The sequence below is a fragment of the Camelina sativa genome, chromosome 12 (genome assembly GCF_000633955.1).
Source record: "Camelina sativa cultivar DH55 chromosome 12, Cs, whole genome shotgun sequence".
Classification (NCBI taxonomy): domain Eukaryota; kingdom Viridiplantae; phylum Streptophyta; class Magnoliopsida; order Brassicales; family Brassicaceae; genus Camelina; species Camelina sativa.
The window spans coordinates 16572692-16594573 of record NC_025696.1 but is presented as its reverse complement, the minus strand read 5'-3'; the positions used below and the strand labels follow the sequence as shown (position 1 = coordinate 16594573).

The following is a 21882-nucleotide window of genomic DNA, read 5'->3' as shown; positions in this document are numbered from 1 at the left end:
TTAAGTAAAGAAGAGGACAACCAGCAACATACTCCAACGGTTCCACCGTATTCATTAAGAACAACTGCCATGTGAACCTTTCTTATTCTAAACTCTCTAAGAAGATTCCAAACTGACATTGAATCTGCACATCAAAGTTTATTGCGAGTGAGCAAATAATGCCTAAGGTTTAGGTATTAAACTAAAAAGATTGAATGCATCGAAGATTACCAGGGACAAAGAAGGCTGGTTTATGTGCCATGTCCACCACAGTAGTACTTTCAAGCAATTTCCTGATAGGCTACGAGTCCCAGTAGCTTTCATGAAGAGAAAGTTGAGAACAAAGGGGAGAAGAGCAAGACAAATGGAGAAAGTCAAAAGTGGCTAAAGAGGTCAAACACTTGGAATCCAGTAGAAGGTTTAATATTCAAATAAAGAGCTTGGTTTTGTTTAGCCAAAGCGTTGTCGTTTTATTAGTAACCCTAGTAAGGGAGTTGTATTAAAATGAAGGAGCCTAAGTTTAGGGAGTTGTCGTTTTTTTTTTTTTTTTTTGTAAAAATTGTAAAAAGAGAAAAATTAAATAAAAGTAAATAAAGCAAATAAACTAAAATTAAAAGATACCTTTGGGACTTCTTCCCAAGTGAGCTTGTTTATAGTCACTAAGCTTGACTCTTCATGCTCCTTAAGCATGGGATCCATGTGGAAGAGGTTCTGGAATCCTCTCCACTATAGTAGGCTGGTTCAAAAGATCTACCAGATTTTGTCCAGGTTCCGTGGCAAATGTGGTTTTGACCTCTTCAAGATGTAGCATTTTCCTTTGTTTCGTCCTGGTGGAAAAAGTTTGACCATCTATGGTTGGCCTCTTAACCCCTTTTTTCACATCAAACTCCATCTTGAAGTACTCACCATGCTCTATCTTGATATTGCCTTGTTTTACTTCGATCACAACACCAACTGTTGCCAAAAATGGTCTTCCTAGAATAAGTGGATCATCTGGTTCCTTATCCATATCCAGGATCATGAAGTCGGTAGGCACTTCCAGTCTCCCAATCCTTAGAGGCAGATTCTCTAGAATGGCAATCGGGTGTCTCACCGTCCTATCAGCTAGAACCAAATACAGCTTACTTGGTGAAACATGGTATTTTGTTGTGGTAGAATGATGAATGTATGCAATGGTGAGATATGAATGGATGGATGGTAAGGTGTTTCAATTCCCCTTATGCAGTTGCAGTATAAGAGGTGTCAATCCTAAATGAGTGTTTGTGAACAATTAAGACATGCATATGAATCTAAGTTAAGCCAAATGTAAGGATGTTTGTCACTAACAATCCTAAGATGAAAATATAAAATGCAGAAAGTAGAACTACAAGAACTAGATGCTAAGTGTAAATGAAACAGAATGGCTATAACAGTTATGAAGCAAGAACAGAAATAGAAACTACTGTAATACAAGAAATGAACTAATGCAAGACAAGTAATGAACAGAAAACTAAATGAATGCAACAGAAATGAAACAAGAATGAAACAGGACCACTATAAAGCATAAACACAAGTTCTGGGGAAGAACTCGAGCAAGCACTCCACCGAGTGTAGATCGAGTGCAGGGTCGAGCTGGACTAAACGTAAAAACAGAGCAACACAATAAAAACAGAGCAATGCAAAAACGAATCAAACAACAAGCAAGCAACATGATTAAGACTAAGAAAATAATAAACAAAGAAGGCCTTGAGGAGGGATTCATGGGCTGAACTAATCATTGTGGTTATCTAACTTGGTCAACAAACCTCAAACAACTTGAGCTAATCTCTAGACATATTATTCTAAAACATGTTTAATCCACTCTAATGGCAAGAAACAATCAAACCTATGCATTTCTAGACTTGTTCTCACATAGTAAAGAATCTACACAAGCAGGCATTAAGCAATACATCTCAAACCAAACAAGACCTCTAATCTCTTAGCAAGCCTAATGGTAAGCTCTAGATCTAGCCTTATCTATGCTTCTTAAACATTGGTGTGATGCTAAGATGCTTGAAATCAAACCCTATCTTCTCAGATATAAGATCAGTATTAAGAACATCTAGCCTAGAAGAGATCTACAACAATCAAGCTTGACAAAATCAAACATACCACAAGATCAATCCAGCCTAACCCATCCTCAAGATCCTAGAGAACTACTCACATGAACACATGATGAACATAGTCAAAAACCCAGAAAATATTGAAACTTGCATTATTAGAAAGATAAAACAAAGATCTACAATATTGATGAAGAAATGAAACTCGAAATCTTAATATCTTGAAAGTTATGAAACCAACAAAATACAAGAATCTAGTCTTTTCTCTCTTAAAACAAGTACAAGATCTAAGAAAAATAAAAGTGCAAAAGGAATAATTCCCAAAAGGGTAAATACTAGGTCTAGAGAATATCTAAAAAGCTGGATTCTTTTGGTGGCTGCAGGTACAAGGCTTTATATAGGAGTGGGAGTGGAAGCCCTAAAAATACTAAAAGACAAAATAGTCAACGGCTCGGTCAACTCGACCTGTGCTCGGTCGAGTGGCAGGTCGAGCTGGCTTCTCTCGTGCATCCTCCACTCGGTCAAGTCCTCCTCAGCACACGGTCGAGTGTCTGGTCGAGTGTGCGGTCGAGTTGGACTCCGGACCTTGGTTCTTCAGCCTTAACTCTCTTGCTTTCTCCTCATGATTGCTTCACTTCTCCTCAACATTGCTTCCATGCTCCTTAAGCTCCAAAATCACCTGTTTATGCATGAAAAGATGCAAATGCAATGCAACTAAACTCTAATGCATGATTGGTCCTAAAGCTATGCAATAATGGTCAAAATAGATAGCAAAAGATGCAAACGATGTGAATAAACTAAGGGAAAACAAGGTAAAATATATGAACATCACTTGGTTTGAAATCAGAGAATCCCAACTTGTTAGCAACTGAAAGTGGCATTATGCTGACCGAAGCTCCAAGATCACACAAACAGCTCTTGAAGATCCGAAGTCCTATCGAACACGGCGATGTAAAAGAGCCAGGATCTTCAAGTTTTTCCTCAATTCTCACCTAAGGATCCAAGCAAACTCCACTTCTCAGAATCTCAAATCCGATCTCCTTGACAGCTTCCTTAACCTCATCCTCCAATCTAGCTGCTTCCTTAGCAGCTTCCTCCTGAAGCTCGTGTGGAGGCAAAAGCGTAGGTGGTGGAGCTTTGCGATTAGCCATTCGCTCTGGAAGCGCCTCCAACTGGATGTCAAGTGCAGCATTGAACCTTTCCTCCTACTCCCCTCCTACCAGTGCAGGTGGTTGAGGCTGATCTCCCTTCTCAACATCTACTCGATGCATCATCCGATCAACACCATCGTGTAGGTCATCAGGTTCCACTTCGGCCTGTTCTTCAGTTTGTGATTCTCGAACCAGTGCTCGATCATCAACTCGATCAGTCTCTTCGGGTGAAGGCTCGGGTTCATACTCGGATATATAGTATTTCGCCTCATTTTTCATTTGGTTTTCCACATCCTCCCCATTTTGATCATCACTGTCCCCAGTGAGGTAATCCTCATAGTCATCATCCAGGAAAATGGCCTGAGCAGCCGCATAATCCTTGGGGTTTTGAACAGCTTTACCTGGCAGTTGATTGATCTTTGGTGTGGGTTGGTTGTTGTGGTGGCCTTCCAAGTGTCGAACCTTTTTGTTGAGTGACTCGTACTTGGCATTGAGGTCATTGTATCCTGAGTCGATCTTGTTGCTCATTTCCGCGAACCGTTTCGTGATGTCCATAGAAGCTGTAGCCTGTTGCTGAATCATTTGCTGAATAAGACCTCGTAACTCGGCTTCTTGTGACTGGATCGGTGGACCTTGGTGTTGTTGGAACCCAGGTGGTTGGTTGTAGGTCCCTTGGTATTGTGGCTTAGGTGCATAGCCTTGGTTGTACTGGACAAAAGGCTTCTGTTGGGTCTGGTTCCGTTGAACTGTAGATGGGTAGGTTTGGTCTTGAGGATTCGCAACATTCGGGTTCTGATAAGACAGATTAGGATTTGGCTTGAAGTTGTTGTACCCTCTGTTGTAACCTCCTTGGTTGTTGATGTAGTTAACATCCTCTAGCTGCATAGTCTCCCCATCTTGTTGTTGAAACTGCTCTTCCTCTGATATAGCATGGACATGCTTATGCTGGTTGAGGAGCTGATCGAGCTTGTCATTGAGGGCTTTCATGTCCCTCTTATACTTGGCATCTTCCTCTCCTGTAGATCGCACAGAGCGATCATATTTCTCATTGTAGTTGCCATCAGATTGAGCCAAGTTCTCAACTAGGTCCCAACCTTCATTAACATCCTTGTTGAGGAAGTTACCATTACTTGCGGTGTCCAGCAACATCCGTATCTTGGGGACCACTCCTTTGTATAGTGTGCTCAGCAATGAAGCATTACTGAAACCGTGATGTGGACATCGAGTAGTGTACCCCTTGAAACGTTCCCAAGCTTCATTGAACGTTTCGTTGTTCTTCTGTACAAAGCTGGAAATTTCATTTCGCAGCCTTGCGGTTCTGGAGTTTGAGAAGAATTTGGCTAGGAATACCTTTTTGCACGCTTCTCAAGTGGTGATGGACTCCTTAGGGAGCGATTTCTCCANGCATAGCCTTGGTTGTACTGGACAAAAGGCTTCTGTTGGGTCTGGTTCCGTTGAACTGTAGATGGGTAGGTTTGGTCTTGAGGATTCGCAACATTCGGGTTCTGATAAGACAGATTAGGATTTGGCTTGAAGTTGTTGTACCCTCTGTTGTAACCTCCTTGGTTGTTGATGTAGTTAACATCCTCTAGCTGCATAGTCTCCCCATCTTGTTGTTGAAACTGCTCTTCCTCTGATATAGCATGGACATGCTTATGCTGGTTGAGGAGCTGATCGAGCTTGTCATTGAGGGCTTTCATGTCCCTCTTATACTTGGCATCTTCCTCTCCTGTAGATCGCACAGAGCGATCATATTTCTCATTGTAGTTGCCATCAGATTGAGCCAAGTTCTCAACTAGGTCCCAACCTTCATTAACATCCTTGTTGAGGAAGTTACCATTACTTGCGGTGTCCAGCAACATCCGTATCTTGGGGACCACTCCTTTGTATAGTGTGCTCAGCAATGAAGCATTACTGAAACCGTGATGTGGACATCGAGTAGTGTACCCCTTGAAACGTTCCCAAGCTTCATTGAACGTTTCGTTGTTCTTCTGTACAAAGCTGGAAATTTCATTTCGCAGCCTTGCGGTTCTGGAGTTTGAGAAGAATTTGGCTAGGAATACCTTTTTGCACGCTTCTCAAGTGGTGATGGACTCCTTAGGGAGCGATTTCTCCAAGATGTGTGCTTTATCTCCCAAAGAGAATGGGAAAAGCCTGAGCTTGAATCCATCTTCACTGACTCCGTTTATCTTTGTTAGGCTACAGAGCCTATCAAATTCATCCAGATGATCCAATGGATCCTCCATTGGCAGTCAATGAAACTTGTTGCTCTGTATCATCTGGATGAGACTACTCTTGATCTCAAAATTGTTGTTCTGCACAGCTGGTGGCACAATGCCATTCCTCTGAGTGTGAGTAGTCGTAGCATCTCCTCCTCCTATGGTTGTCCTTGCTTGAGGAGCCGGTGGACCATTCTGATTATTCATCGTCTCCTCAATGATTGCTGGTTTTGGTTGAGCTTGTTGTTGTCTGAGTAGCCGAGGTTTGTGGATGTTGTCGATGAAAGGACTCAGGTTCTGACTACCCTTGGATCGTGTTTGCATGCACAGGTAAGTATCCGAGTGTGTACACGAGGATCAACTAGATCCAGGTGATCGAGTGACGGGTCGGGTGGGTGCTCAGGTTGTACCTGAGATTCAAAACAAAGAAAAACGAAAGCAAACAAGTCAGTATCCAAAACAAATATAAACAAACGAACTTGATCTAGTATCCTGAAATCCTAAACATAGCAAAATTAAAACAACCAAATGGCAACGGCGCCAAATTGATAGACAAGTTTTCACCAAGGGTATCAATTCCCTATGCAGTTGTAGTACAAAGGATTATCAATCCAAATGGTTGTTATGCTAGCAGATAGGATGTAATCAGAATCAAGCAAGTCAAGCCAAGTAATAATGGGGTTTGGTTCTAACAGTCCTAATATAAACAAAGTAAAGAATATAAACAAGTAAACCACACGACCTAAGCCTCGATGCAAGCAATCGAGTATAGTATTGAGTGGGGTGATCGAGTATGCAAGTAAAATATGAACAGCTCGAGGTATTACTCGATGCATGTTATCGTGTACCTGATCGGGTAAGTGGTCGAGTAAGTAAGGAAAATGCAAGAAATGAAATACGAAAGTTCATAAGGATGGGGGTAATCAAATCATAAGTGTTCTAGACCAGTACGGATGCCTTACATGCCTCAAGCAATTATTTCCTAGACAATGAACATATAAAACCTTGTCACCACACTTTCACACTAGCAACAATCAACCTTGAACATACTACCACACTGTCGCACTAGAAATATGAACAAGCAAGCATTAAGAACAATTCATTTTTGTCAGTAAACTTAGACTTATCTGATTTTGTCACTCAAAGTTAAGTATACCTCTAGCATTGACCTAATCAAGCATTTTATCTACTCCTTTCGGCCTTTAGCATTGTAAACGCCCTAGATCTAATCTCAACCTTTCAGTCCGTTGACAGCATTAAGAACATCAACCTAGAAGGAAATTTATCTATCATAACAATCAACTAAAAAATCGTAACCGATCAAGAACACCTAATCATCTATCCCATCCCTAGAAACTTTGCTACACTACTCGGACATAGAAACGAATGACAAAGCCATAGAAATAAACGAAAATGATATTATTAAAGAGATAGAGTAGAGTAGAAAAGAGTATGGGATAGAGATCTAAGAGAAACTATAAAATAAAAGTACAAAAACAAGAAAAAAATGTTGAGTCGCTCAGTTCTCTCACAGAAGCTCCCGCTCTCTGGTTTGAGGGTCTGCGGCGTGCACGTTTGTGAGCTAGGGAAAGAGGGGGTTTATATATGGAAACCCATTTGACCTAGCTTCCCAGACCTGCCCGATGGTCTACTCGATGGGGTACACGAGGGTGAAGTCGGGTAACTCCTCAGGTGGATCTTTGGGTTGCTCCTCGCGCTCTTGGATCCTCTTCGATCGTGTTGGGGTTCGGACTTGTTCTTGTATCTCGATGGCTCCTTCGGGTACATGCTCGAATTGTCCTTGTTTTTCCCCATTTTTGGCTTTTTAGCACCTGTTTTCATCCAATATATGCAAATGCAGAAATGCAACACCCTAAATGCTCTATTACTTGATTGTTACAGTAAATGACCTAAAAATGCTAAGTTAGAAGTGTGAACAATGCAAATATGGACAAAAAGGATGCTAAAAACATGTAAATTAGAGTGTTATCCCTAAGCTTGAGCAAAAAGATGAACTTTGAGAGAGATTTCAAACTTGATTTTAGTTGTTTTGAGCAAATGAGAGAGTGTGAGAGATATATGATCGAATCAAGCTCTATTTAAAGAAGCTAAGGGGACAAGGAGACAAGGGTGGAGCGTCCATACCATTCAAATTTGAAATGGGAATCTTTGACATTCTTTTTGCTGCCACTCGACCCCACACTCGACTAGCACGTGGTCGAGCTCCTTGACCAAGGTTTGAAATTTCAAAATTTTTCTTCTTTTTCTCCCTCCACTCGATCATTCTAGAGAAATGAGAATCAAGTGGGCCCTAGATCTTTGCCAACTCGGTCGAGTACCTCTCGTGGGCCGGTCGAATGGGCTTGCGAATCTACTTCTCCAAGTCCAAATCTCTCCATACCCATCTACACTTTCATTGAAAGACCTGTCCAACACAAACATAAAAGAAAACACATCAAAACTACTAAGAAAATAAAGCATATTTACACTACAAGAAATATGGGCATTGGTAGCATATTATTGTAGCGCAAATTTACTAACTGCTACTAAAACTGTCAAAATCGGAAGTGAACTCTATTATAGCATTATTGTAGCGCTATGAAAGATTTTCAATAAGCGGGAATCCAAAAATCATTATTGTAACTGGAAAATCATCGAAGAGGCAAAACACTTAGCCAAATTTCTAGTTTGTCCGCCAACTTAAAACTTAGCTCATCTTTTTTTTCCCTAAAAAACAACATTTATACAAAAAAAAAAAAAAATTCAATTCATTTATCCCTAATCTAAATCGAAGAAAATTTTTCCTCTTCTCTCCACTTCTCCTCTCTCTCCGATCTCTACTCTCCCTCTCAGTCTCCGTCTCTCTCCACGTCCGCTTCATCGGCGATTTCTCTTCCTCCGCCGCCACCACTTTCTCCTCCATCATCTCAGCCGCCGTCACCAGAGGTGGCCATTCACGAGGTTGCCAAACTGAGTCTCATGACCAGCAGCTCGCCAAAGCCTTGACCTTTCCTCACTTAATCGCAATTGGTACTCTTATTATGAACTAATCAATCTTCTCAAAAATACTAATTTTTAGGAATCGATGTTTCTTTGTAAGTCAATGAATTTCTCAATCTGATTTTGTGTCTGTAATATCTGGGTTTATAAAGTCTGTAGCTTTTTGTTTGTTTTTCGCTGTCCTTATGTAGGATATGATAACAAATTATGTGTCTTTTTTGTATTTGGATGTGTTCTTCGCTAAACATCAGAGTTTTGGTTTGTAAAATTTTTAGGTGTTGTATCAACAATTGGAGCAGGGGTTTATATTCTTGTGGGAACAGTGGGGAGAGAGCATTCAGGACCTGCTCTAGCCTTTTCATTCTTTATAGCTGGTGTTTCTGTAGCACTCTCTAGCCTTTTTCCTTCAGCTGGAAGTGCCTATCACTACTCTTACATTTGCTTTGGTGAAGAGTATCATTTCACTTGCTTGTTTAGTTATCTAGCAGTTTGTTGCGGTTTCATTAACCACTCGTTGAAGGATTTGGAGCCTTTAATGTTTTGCTTTTGAATTTTGTGGGATTCTGCATAGTTGCGTGGTTAATTGGCTGACACTGATTCTGGAATACACTCTTGGTGGTTCAACTGGCGGAGGGAGAAGAAGAAGAAGCCATTATCTGATTACGCGTCTGAGAGACGGGGCGATGTTATTCGAAGATCTCATCGAATGTTGCGATGGCAAACTCAATCCCGTCAAATTCTTTTCTGCTGATGAGATCCGCAAAGCGACCAACAATTTCAGCGACTCGAATCATATTTCTGAATTATCTGATTTTGGCTACGAATGGTATTCAGGTCAAACAGAGAACCATCACAAAATATTCATCGATAAAGTTGTAAGAAGGTCCAAATTTGATGAAGTTTACTTTGACACGACATAGCAGTTTCATCGATGGTGAGTGGTCACAAAAGCTTCAGGAAATTGATTGGATGTTGTCTTGAGTTTGCTGGTCGAGTCACAGTTCTTTGCCTACATTGGATTTGATTCAGTTGCAAATATGGCAGACGAGGTTAAAGATTGTGATGCTAAACTTAGATAGAATACTTGCAAGAATGTGGGACGAAATGGGGACTTGTGAGAGTTTAGTATATGAGACTTGTGAGTTGTGACAATTTTTATTATATTTAGCATTTTGCATCTTTTTATAGGAAATGTATTCTGAATTATGCAAATTTTATACTACTAACGGTTTGTGATAATTCAATAAAATAAGTTAGAGATTTTTTTTATATCAATCTCTTAACATTCTCCAGAATCACTAAAATAACATTATCAACTCACAACAAAAATAATTCATGATATTTATGAAATATCATTAATGGTTAATATTTGTAGAATATTTTTCTGTTTCAAAATTAAGAAAAAAAATATAACGAATTATTATTTCATACTAAAAATATAAAATAAAATAAAAATTATTACAAAATACAAAATAATAATAAAACGTTAGTTGAATTTTTGATTTAGAATGTAGGATTTATGGTTTGGGATTTAAGGTATAAGAGTATATAAGGTTTGAAGTATATATAAATCTACTTATAATATAAATACAAATACTAAACTTTTAATTGTAAATTATTAAATTTTCTACTTAGAATAACAATGAAAATATAGAAACTATTAATGTTTTATATTGTCTTATTACAAAATAGAAATAAGAATGAAAGCAATAGAGTCTTTGATGTTAGGGTATAGGGTATAAGGGTTGTGATTTAGGGTATATGGTTTGAAACTACTAACTCTTAACCATAAACACTAAATTTTTAATTGTAAATTATTAAATTTTCTACTTAGAATAACAATGAAATTATAGAAACTATTAATGTTTTATATTGTCTTATTACAAAATAGAAATAAGAATGAAAGCAATAGAGTCTTTGATGTTAGGGTATAGGGTATAAGGGTTGTGATTTAGGGTATAGGGTTTGAAACTACTAACTCTTAACCATAAACACTAAATTTTTAATTGTAAATTATTAAATTTTCTACTTAGAATAAATATAGAAACTATTAATGTTTTATATTGTCTTATTACAAAATAGAAATAAGAATGAATGCAATAGAGTCTTTGATGTTAGGGTATAGGGTATAAGGGTTGTGATTTAGGGTATAGGGTTTGAAACTACTAATTCTTAACCATAAACACTAAATTTTTAATTGTAAATTATTAAATTTTCTACTTAGAATAAATATAGAAACTATTAATGTTTTATATTGTCTTATTACAAAATAGAAATAAGAATGAATGCAATAGAGTCTTTGATGTTAGGGTATAAGGTATAAGGGTTGTGATTTAGGGTATAGGGTTTGAAACTACTAATTCTTAACCATAAACACTAATTTTTTAATTGTAAATTATTTAACACCAATATCATAAAATATATCAAAAATAAAAAAGATTCAAGTATTACAAAATTAATCTAGTAATTTTGAAAATATATATTTCAAGTATTACAAATTTTAAAATGTAAATAGAAAAGCTGGTTTCTGATTGATTGATCCATAGAGTTAAGGATCACCCCTTATCTAATACACACCGTTGATTTTATTTAAATCAATGGACTACCTTCCTTCTTTCTGACTTCCCTTTGCTGTCTCACTCACGCTCCTCTTTTCTTCTTTTTTTTTTTTTGTTTGTTTGTTTGTGTGTGCAAGAGAAACACTTCCTCTTCTCTTCCTCTATAGCTTCTCTCTATGTCCACGATTTTTCATTAGCTTCTCTTCTTTGCCTTTGAGCTACCGTTCTCATCTTATCCCTCCCATCTCCAGATGATTCTCCGAAGACCAAACCCAAGGCAAAATCGGATCTTTCGTAGCAATCGGAGGAAGCAAAATCACAACACCACCACCGAAACTTACTTGTTCATCGGAATCAAACACACTCAGTATCATTCTGTGACTGATTTTGGTTTCCGTTTGTTTTTCCCAGGGACTGATGCTGGTTCACTTTCTGGGTTTTCAGCCAAAAGTCTTTCTAATTTGGATTCTCGCCTTCTCTTCAGGTCAGATTTGTTTCGTTCTAGCTTTTGTTCTTGTGATTTCGATTAGGTTAATGGCTTGAATCTTCTACTAGTTTTTTCTTTCTCGTTTAGGTTATTAATTAAGATCGAAGATGAGATTTAGTATGGCTTTTCTCAGATTGATTTTGAATCTGATTTATGTGTGTGTAGGAGCAAGTGATTAGAGTAGCTGAAACGGAGACATCACATGTATATAACTCAGTTTTCTTCATGACTTGTGAAGTTCTTTGTTCCTCTTCCTCTGATCCTTCTAATAGAGGAAGGATTTACGTTGTTCTGTGTTTGGTATTTGGTTTTGTTTATTTACGTTGTTGTTTGATGGTGAACTTTGCAGAGAAAAACTTCAGCTGGTGATCCTGGGACCATATGTCTGTCTGCTTATGTTATTTCGGTTTCTTGATTTCAGGTTGTTCAACAAAAAACTGCTTCTTGCTTGTGTTTGATAACTGTCAAGAAGNCAAGTATTACAAAATTAATCTAGTAATTTTGAAAATATATATTTCAAGTATTACAAATTTTAAAATGTAAATAGAAAAGCTGGTTTCTGATTGATTGATCCATAGAGTTAAGGATCACCCCTTATCTAATACACACCGTTGATTTTATTTAAATCAATGGACTACCTTCCTTCTTTCTGACTTCCCTTTGCTGTCTCACTCACGCTCCTCTTTTCTTCTTTTTTTTTTTTTGTTTGTTTGTTTGTGTGTGCAAGAGAAACACTTCCTCTTCTCTTCCTCTATAGCTTCTCTCTATGTCCACGATTTTTCATTAGCTTCTCTTCTTTGCCTTTGAGCTACCGTTCTCATCTTATCCCTCCCATCTCCAGATGATTCTCCGAAGACCAAACCCAAGGCAAAATCGGATCTTTCGTAGCAATCGGAGGAAGCAAAATCACAACACCACCACCGAAACTTACTTGTTCATCGGAATCAAACACACTCAGTATCATTCTGTGACTGATTTTGGTTTCCGTTTGTTTTTCCCAGGGACTGATGCTGGTTCACTTTCTGGGTTTTCAGCCAAAAGTCTTTCTAATTTGGATTCTCGCCTTCTCTTCAGGTCAGATTTGTTTCGTTCTAGCTTTTGTTCTTGTGATTTCGATTAGGTTAATGGCTTGAATCTTCTACTAGTTTTTTCTTTCTCGTTTAGGTTATTAATTAAGATCGAAGATGAGATTTAGTATGGCTTTTCTCAGATTGATTTTGAATCTGATTTATGTGTGTGTAGGAGCAAGTGATTAGAGTAGCTGAAATGGAGACATCACATGTATATAACTCAGTTTTCTTCATGACTTGTGAAGTTCTTTGTTCCTCTTCCTCTGATCCTTCTAATAGAGGAAGGATTTACGTTGTTCTGTGTTTGGTATTTGGTTTTGTTTATTTACGTTGTTGTTTGATGGTGAACTTTGCAGAGAAAAACTTCAGCTGGTGATCCTGGGACCATATGTCTGTCTGCTTATGTTATTTCGGTTTCTTGATTTCAGGTTGTTCAACAAAAAACTGCTTCTTGCTTGTGTTTGATAACTGTCAAGAAGGAAGACAAGCTTGAGTTCAGGAAGATCTTTGAGGTATGGCAATTGTTATTGGTCTCTGCACATGCGTTATGACTCTATGAAGAAATAGAGAGTTCACACAAAGCCAAAGACTCTAAGGTGATCTGCTGATGGAATGGCGTTGGCTGTTAAATGGTATGAGTTGGAGATCTACTAGAGCTGCTTCGGTTTCTTTATGACTTGGTTTGGTGAAGAAATGTACTTGCCTTTTTTTTTATGACTTGGTTGGTGATTCAAGCATTTGTATTTTTTGGGTATTTGATAGAATGATTCTATATAAAATGTATGGTTTATAAATTTAATGTAATATTAATTTTATTTATGAATCAATTTGCAATTTATATTTTATGCAATATAGGTTTCAAATAATTGAAATATAGCACATAATAATATACATTAAACAGCATTAACAAAATGATACAAAACAATATTTTACAGCACTAATAAAAAGATACAAAACAATATTTTATAATACTAATAAAATGATATAAAATAATATTTTACAACACTAAAAAAAAGTTATGAAAAACTTTATTATAGCATGAATCAAATGTTACAAAAGATTATTTTATAGCAGACGATTAGCGCTATAATAGCTCTGACTATCGTAGCATTTAAAAAATGTTATGGTAAGAGGGGGACCTACTATACTAAATTTAGAGTCAGTCCGTATAGAGAGGATATGGATCATACTATTCCAAGGCAGGTCCTCTCTCTTCTTCTTGGTAAGCAATGATAACCTCTTGTATAGCCATCACTTCCTCTTGTTTCTCAATCACAACCTCTTCCTTCAAGGCTTTCTCATCCTCTTGTTGCAAAGCCAACATTTCTTTTTTTTCTCAATTATTTTCCTTAATTTCTTAAGCTTCTGTGCCTTGAAACGTCCTGGGAATGGTAGAGGCGGTTTGTAAGCAGGAGGAATGTACTTAGCAGGCTTTACAGCTTCTGATCCTTCAGCTCGATTGACCACTCGATCAGGCACTCGGTCGAGTTCTGGCTCGAGCACATGGTCGAGTGCACTACCGGATTCAGTCTGCTTTGCACAAACTTCACTCTGAACTTCAAGAAATGACCAATCCTCCCCAGCTTGAACTTCACTGTCCTTAGTGACTTCTTCATCAAAGATATGTATGGTTTTTGCTGTGAACTCCTTTGGGTTTTGAATAGCTTTTCCATGGAGTTGGTTAGGCTTAGGAGCTGAAGTAGAAGCAATGGAGCTCTCCATGTACTGGAATGTAGAGGTCAGACTCTCAAGCTTGTTACTCAGGGCATTAGAATAAGAATTCAACTTTTGGGTAATCTCAGTAAACTGTCTTGCTTCCTCAATCTGCTTATTGGTTGCCCAAGCAACATTTGTTGCATCATAGCCTGTAAGTCAGGTTCTTGGGATTGGTAGGTCTGAAACATTGGAGGGTGACACCATTGAGCCTGGAACCCTGGTTGCTGTTGCATGGGTACATAATGGAACAGACTGCTTTGAAACATGATTACGGACTCGAACTGACACTCGGTCGAGCACTGGCTCGAGTTGAAGGTCGAGTCGACTGAGATGAGAGGTCTATTTGTATCCGGCTTCTGACTCGATCAGGTACTCGATCACACACTCGGTCGAGTGGTGGTCGAGTTGATGGTCGAGTTGGTACCTGAAACTCAATACAACCAAGCAGAAGAAGAATCTAGATCAGTAGTGATTAAAGTAGAGACAGAACTCAATCTTAAACTTATATTGATCCTAATTGTCACAAAACACACTCAAATGGGCAACGGCGCCAAATTGAAACACATAGATTTGTGGTGTAAGGATTGGTGAATGATGATGAGATATGAAATGAATGAATAGATGGCAGGGTGTTTCAATTCCCCTTATGTTGTTGTAGTACAAGAGGTGTCAATCCAATCTGAGTGTTTGCAAGCAATCAGGATGTGCATAAATGTCTAAGTCAAGCCAAATATGAAGGATGTTTGTCACTAACAACCTATTGATGAAATGTAAAATGCAGAATGTAAAAGCTACTAAGATAGATGCTAAATGTAAAGAGAACAGACTAATCAAAGCTATGATGAAACTAGAACAGAAATAGAAGCTATGATAATGCAAGTAATGAACTAATGCAAGGCAAGTTATGACAGGAATACTAAGTGAATGCTACTGAAATGCAACTAGAATGAAACAGGAAGTGAGACAGGACAACTACAAGGCATAAACAAGAATTCTGGGGATGAACTCGAGCAAGCACTCGATCGAGTGTAGATCGAGTGCAGGGTCGAGCTGGGCAAACACGAGAAACAGAGCAATGCAAGAAAAACAGAGCAATACAAAAGCAAATCAAACAACAACATTTAAGCTAGGAAATCAATAAACAAGGAAGGTCTTGAGGAGGGATTCATGGGCTGGACTAATGATTGAGGTCATCTAACTTGGTCAACAAATCTCAAACAACTTGAGCTAATCTCTAGACAATGATCTCCTAGAACATGTTAATCCACTCTCATGGCAAAAACAATCAAACTCATATCTTTCTAGACTTGTTCTCACAAAGCAAAGAACTTATACAAGCAAGCATTAAGCAACAAATCATCCAAAGTCAATAATCAAACAAGACTTCTAATCTCTTAGCAAGCCTAATGAAAATCTCTAGATCTAGCCTTATCTTTGCACCTTAAACATTGATGTGATGCTAAGAGGCTTGAGATCAAACCCTACCCTCTCGGTAATAGGATCAGCATTAAGAACATCTAGCCTAGAAGAGATCCTAAACAATCAAGCTTGACCAAATCAAACAAACCTCAACACAAGCCAGCCTAAGCCATCCTCAAGATCCTAAGCAACTACTCACAAGCACACATGATGAACAACAAAGTCATAAACCCAGAAAATACCGAAACTTGCATCAATAGAAAGATAAAGCAAAGATCTACAATATTGAAGAAGGAATCAAACTCGAATTCTCAATATTTTGAAAGTTATGAAACCAACAAATATGAAGAATCTTTGGTTTTTCTCCGTCAAGGAGGTACAAGATCTAAGAAAATAAAAGTGCAAAAGCAATAATCCCCAAAAAGGGTAAAAACTAGGTTTTCTGACTATCTAAGAAGCTGAACTCCTTGATGGCTGCAGGGTACAAGCCCTTATATAGAAAAAGTAGTGGAAGCCCTAAAAATGATAAAAGACAAAATAGCTAGACGGCTCGGCCAACTCGACCCAGTGCTCGGTCAAGTGACCGTTCGAGTTGGATTTTCTTCTGCTCCTTTGATAGACTGGTTTTCACCTAGGGTATCAATTCCCTATGCAGTTGTAGTACAAAGGGTTATCAATCCAAATGGTTGTTATGCTAACAGATAGGATGCAATCAGAATCAAGCAAGTCAAGCCAAGCAATAAGGGGGTTTGGTTCTAACAGTTCTAATAAAAACAAAGTAAAAGAATATAGACAAGTAAACCACACGACCTAAGCACTCAATGAAAGCAATCGAGTACAGGATCGAGTGGGGTGATCGAGTATGCAAGTGAACTATGAACAGCTCGATGTATTACTTGATGCAGGTTATCGTGTACCTGATCGGGTAAGTGGTCGAGTAAGTAAGGAAAATGCAAGGAATGAAATACGAAAGTTCCTAAGGATGAGGGTAATCGAATCTTAAGTGTTCTAGACTAATACGGATGCCTTACATGCCTCAAGCAATTATTTCCTAGACAATGAACCTCTAAAACCTTGTCACCACACTGTCGCAATAGTAACAATCAACCTTGAACATACTACCACACTGTCACACTAGCAATATGAACAAGCAGACATTAAGAACAATTTTTTTTTTGTCAATATACTTAGACTTATCTGATTTTGTCACTCAAAGTTAAGTATACCTCTAGCATTGACCTAATCAAGCATTTTATCTACTCCTTTCGGCCTGTAGCATTGTAAACGCCCTAGATCTAGTCTCAACCTGTCGGTCTGTTGACCGCATTAAGAACATCAACCTAGAAGGAAATTTATCTATCATAACAATCAACTAAAGCATCCTAACCGATCAAGAACACCTAATCATCTATCCCATCCCTAGAAACTTTGCTACACTACTCGGACATAGAAACGAATGATAAAGCCATAGAAATAAACGAAAATGACATTATTAAAAAGATAGAGTAGAGTAGAAAAGAGTAGGGATAAAAGATCTATGAAAAACTACAAATTAAAAGTACAAAAACAAGAAAAAATGTTGAGTCGCTCATTTCTCTCACATAAGCTCTCGCTTTACGGTTTGAGGGTCTGCGGCGTGCTCGTTTGCGAGCTAGGGAAAGAGGGGGTTTATATATGGAAACCCATTTGACCTAGCTTCCCAGACCTGCCCGATGGTCTACTCGATGGGGTACACGAGGCTTGAGTCGGGTAACTCCTCGGGTGGATCTTCGGGTTGCTCTTCGCGCTCTTGGATCCTCTTCGATCGTGTTGGGGTTCGGACTTGTTCTTGTAGCTCGATGGCTCCTTCGGGTACATGCTCGAGTTGTCCTTGTTTTTCCCCATTTTTGGCTCTTTAGCACCTGTTTTCATCCAATATATGCAAATGCAGAAATGCAACACCCTAAATGCTCTAAAACTTGATTCCTACAGTAAATGGTCTAAAAATGCTAAGTTAGAGGTATGAACAATGCAAAATATGGACAAAAAAGGATGCTAAAAACATGTAAATTAGAGTGTTATCAGACCCCCAAACTTAAATCTTGCTAGTCCTCTAGCAAGTAAGTAAGAAGGTACGGTTTGAAAGTGGGGACTCATAACCTTAAGATGCTAACCGAAGGATGCAAGCTATAGTCCTTAAAGATAGTTTAATGGTGCTAAGATCAATCAACATACTTACAAATATTTTTCAATGCTTATTGCCATGCATCGATCTAGCTCAACCTCCAACTAAAGATAAGGAACATCTCTTTTACATTCAATTAAGTGTTTGGCGAATTCTTGCAAATGGAAGGTGAATCAAGCTCAATTGGTTTCAAGGGTAAGGCTTTTTGATAAGGTGGTTTCAAGCAAATTATTTAGGTGGTTTCTCTCAAAAAGTGGAATGCTAGACAGTCGTGAAAACTATCTAAGACTGAGAACAATTTGGGCATACAAAGCTTAACTCTTGATGATCTACCCTTTTCTCATACATTCATAATAATTTTTTTTTTATTTAAACCTAGAATTTAACTATCCACACCCTTGATTTTAACTCTCTTTTTTTTTTTAACCCCCTAAGGTTTAGACTTTTAGACTTTAAAATTCTAGCTCTTAATCTCTTTTTTCTTTTTCTTTGCTAAACTCCTAATATACATATATTCTTTTTTTTTCTTTCTTTCTAGGAGACTATAGCAAGAACTTTTTCTTTCTTTCTTTTTTACTTAGAGACTTAGAGCTAATTAATTCTAACCTTAGGGACTTTTCTCTTTTTTTTTTTTTTTTAATATATTCCACAACCCATCCCCAAATAAACATTCTAACCACCTATCTTTCAAAACAGAATCTATTAGCTAGTTCAAATCTAACTTAGCTAAATCAAGAGGCAGTTCTTTGTCGTTCTCAATACTCTCAAGGTTTCACAACCTATAGCACAATGAAAAAGGCCTCACTCAACAATTCACAACAAGGTTTGAAAGAAAGGTTTGGGTTCATGGGTAGGAGAAATGAATCGGGTTAAATGAAAAGATTGGTAGAAAGTGGAGTGCTAACCCGAGTTTAGAGTTACCATGAGCAAGTATTCAAGTTCCATAAGCAAGACAATTAAAGTTCAAATTAAATCCAATAATATAGAGATGTTCTAATGTTCAAGCAAGTGGAGGAAGCATTCAATCGACACAAAGGGTCTAAGCAAAGATTTTTCATTTTTTTCCAAAGACTGATCTAGCAACAATGAACTGTGATTAAGGGCTATAGCTTCAATCCTAAGGTTTGATTTTAAACAAGGTGGTTTTAATCATTGTCCCCTAAGATGCATATGCAACAATCCTATATGAAACAAACTAGACTCAATCCTAATATGTAAATGCAACTACATGAACACTCTTTTTTTTTTTTTTTTTTTTTCGAAATTTTTCAAAATTTTTTGGGTTTTTTAATGCACATAGATGCAGACTCAAATGAATAAAACTAGCATGCAAAAATTTGAAATAATAAAAATAAGAAAATAAAACACAATGTTAAATACATTCTAGGACCCTCCCCCAAACTTAAATTACACAGTCCCTGTGTAAATAAAAGTTGGAAAAGAATCCAAGAATCACACAAAATGAATTAAACTAAATGCAATGGTATATACAAGTGTTGGATGAAATTGGTACCTCATGGGTTGGTGAAGAAGGAGGTTGCAGCAGCCTCCATGCTTGCCAACGTATAGCCAGGGTCGTCTCTGGCTTCAGCAGGTGCCGGTGTATGCTTGTCAGAGAGCTCAGATATGCGTACAGACGACTTGCTCGGACCAGCATCCGAGGTGTTGATCGAGGGTGGGATCGCGTAGCTCATCGGGTAGGGCATCGGGTAGTAGGATGGAAATGGCGGAAGAGGCCCAAAATGATCACCGGTGTATCCACTCGCAGGGTGCATCGTGTACGGCATCGTGTATGGCATCTGGTACGGTGGAGGAAAAATTCCAGCATAATCACTTGATTGGGTGCTCGATGGGTGCATCAGATAGTGCATCGTGTACCCTATCGGATTGGGTGTCAGGTAAGCGTTAGAGTGGCTTTTCCTCGATGCTTCTGGTCGGGTGAGGTCTTCCTCAGCTCGGGGCTCGTACGATGAAGCTCTTTAAGGTTCCGGAGGTGGCAGTCCTCGAGTTCCTCCTAGTGGTCCGCTTTTCCCATCCATGTAGGTGCTTGTGCCGAGGTAGGAGGTGAGGCACAGCTTGCCCTGTCTTGCAACTCCTTGATCTGTCCTCCCATTACCTTCACTGAACCAGCAAGATCCTTCACCTTTTTCACCAGGAACTTGTTCATCTTCTTCAGCCATCCAATTCTCTTGTAAGCTTCCCTCACTCCGACTGGTTGCTTTTGAGAGCATGCGTATTCCTCAAAATCAAACTCCTCCAAGCTATCTCCTTGTCTCTGCCCGGTCTCTTCTCTCTTCTCAGCCTCGGACTCCTCCTCCGGGTTGTACAGCTTTTCCAACGGCGGTGCGAAGTCAATGTTGTGCCCTAACCAAACCTTGGTGTATGCGACATTGGGTAAAACCATTTGAGCATCTCCGGCGGTTGGATGGACAAATTTGAACAATGCCATGTCATTAAGCCTCTCATAGGCCAAGAATCTCGCCAGCACGAGGTAGTCCGCATCCAGCCACCTTGGTTCGTGGACAATTCCCTTTAAAGGCACATCGCATGCCACTAAGATTGGTGTAACTAGTCCCCCAATAGAGATCTCTCCGCCTCCTTCTCTTCTTTTCACAGCCCACGATTTCAAGTACAGGAATTGATCGAGTAGCACGAACAACATACTAGTATCAGCTATGGCTCCTACTAGCGGTGTTCCATCCCTAGCACTATCCAAAACTCCACACAATGCGACATCCAATAACTGAAGCTCATGGTCGTCCACATTCCCAGTCTCTTTTCTAGCATNGAACCAGCAAGATCCTTCACCTTTTTCACCAGGAACTTGTTCATCTTCTTCAGCCATCCAATTCTCTTGTAAGCTTCCCTCACTCCGACTGGTTGCTTTTGAGAGCATGCGTATTCCTCAAAATCAAACTCCTCCAAGCTATCTCCTTGTCTCTGCCCGGTCTCTTCTCTCTTCTCAGCCTCGGACTCCTCCTCCGGGTTGTACAGCTTTTCCAACGGCGGTGCGAAGTCAATGTTGTGCCCTAACCAAACCTTGGTGTATGCGACATTGGGTAAAACCATTTGAGCATCTCCGGCGGTTGGATGGACAAATTTGAACAATGCCATGTCATTAAGCCTCTCATAGGCCAAGAATCTCGCCAGCACGAGGTAGTCCGCATCCAGCCACCTTGGTTCGTGGACAATTCCCTTTAAAGGCACATCGCATGCCACTAAGATTGGTGTAACTAGTCCCCCAATAGAGATCTCTCCGCCTCCTTCTCTTCTTTTCACAGCCCACGATTTCAAGTACAGGAATTGATCGAGTAGCACGAACAACATACTAGTATCAGCTATGGCTCCTACTAGCGGTGTTCCATCCCTAGCACTATCCAAAACTCCACACAATGCGACATCCAATAACTGAAGCTCATGGTCGTCCACATTCCCAGTCTCTTTTCTAGCATAAAGAGTGCATGCGAGGGACTTGTGAAAATACCTCAAAACAGGGCTCCTTATTTGAGCAGATTTGGAGCTGGTGGACTTGTAGGGGTGCTTGTCTCCTATTGTCAGCCATAGGGACCTCATCTCTTCCTTGCTGACCTCCATACCTTCCCCACTACCAGCCTTAAAGCCATACAGCGTCTCCATCTCCTTGAAAGTCAGCCAGTATTCCGTGTTCCGAACAGAGAAGGTGATGAACCCGATCCCCCCATCGGGTGGTAGGGTCGGGTGATCCTCGAAATAGTGCAGCTTCAGGGTTGAAAGGAAGTGGACCGTCTCCTCTTCATAAACTTCTAGATGGGATCGCATTATATTGCCCATCTGGCACATATCGAACAAAAACTCAACGTCTCTAGCGATGCCCAATTGCTTCATTGTCTCACGGTGAGGGTATCGGGTACCAACGAAGCTCATCTTCCGGAAGACTTTGAACAATCTCGCCGGAGTGTCGACTTCCTTTTGCTTAAGCCTCCGCGAGGCTTGGCGGGTCCTCTCTCTATGCTCCTCTTCTCTTTCTCTTTCCTCCTCCTCAGCGTATTGATCTTCTTCAAC

At 39.2% G+C, this 21882-nt stretch overlaps 1 protein-coding gene and 1 long non-coding RNA gene across 2 annotated transcripts in view; both read left to right on the top strand.

Annotated features, from left to right (window-relative positions):
• The window catches only part of LOC104731940 (putative glucuronosyltransferase PGSIP7), a 214799-nt gene that overhangs the window by 46054 nt on the left and 146863 nt on the right, over positions 1-21882 (top strand). The gene's annotated exons all lie outside the window — the stretch shown is intronic.
• On the top strand, positions 8094-9696 carry LOC104731933. The gene is made up of 2 exons (XR_758694.2): positions 8094-8457; positions 8703-9696. It is a non-coding gene; the product is annotated as an uncharacterized LOC104731933 (long non-coding RNA).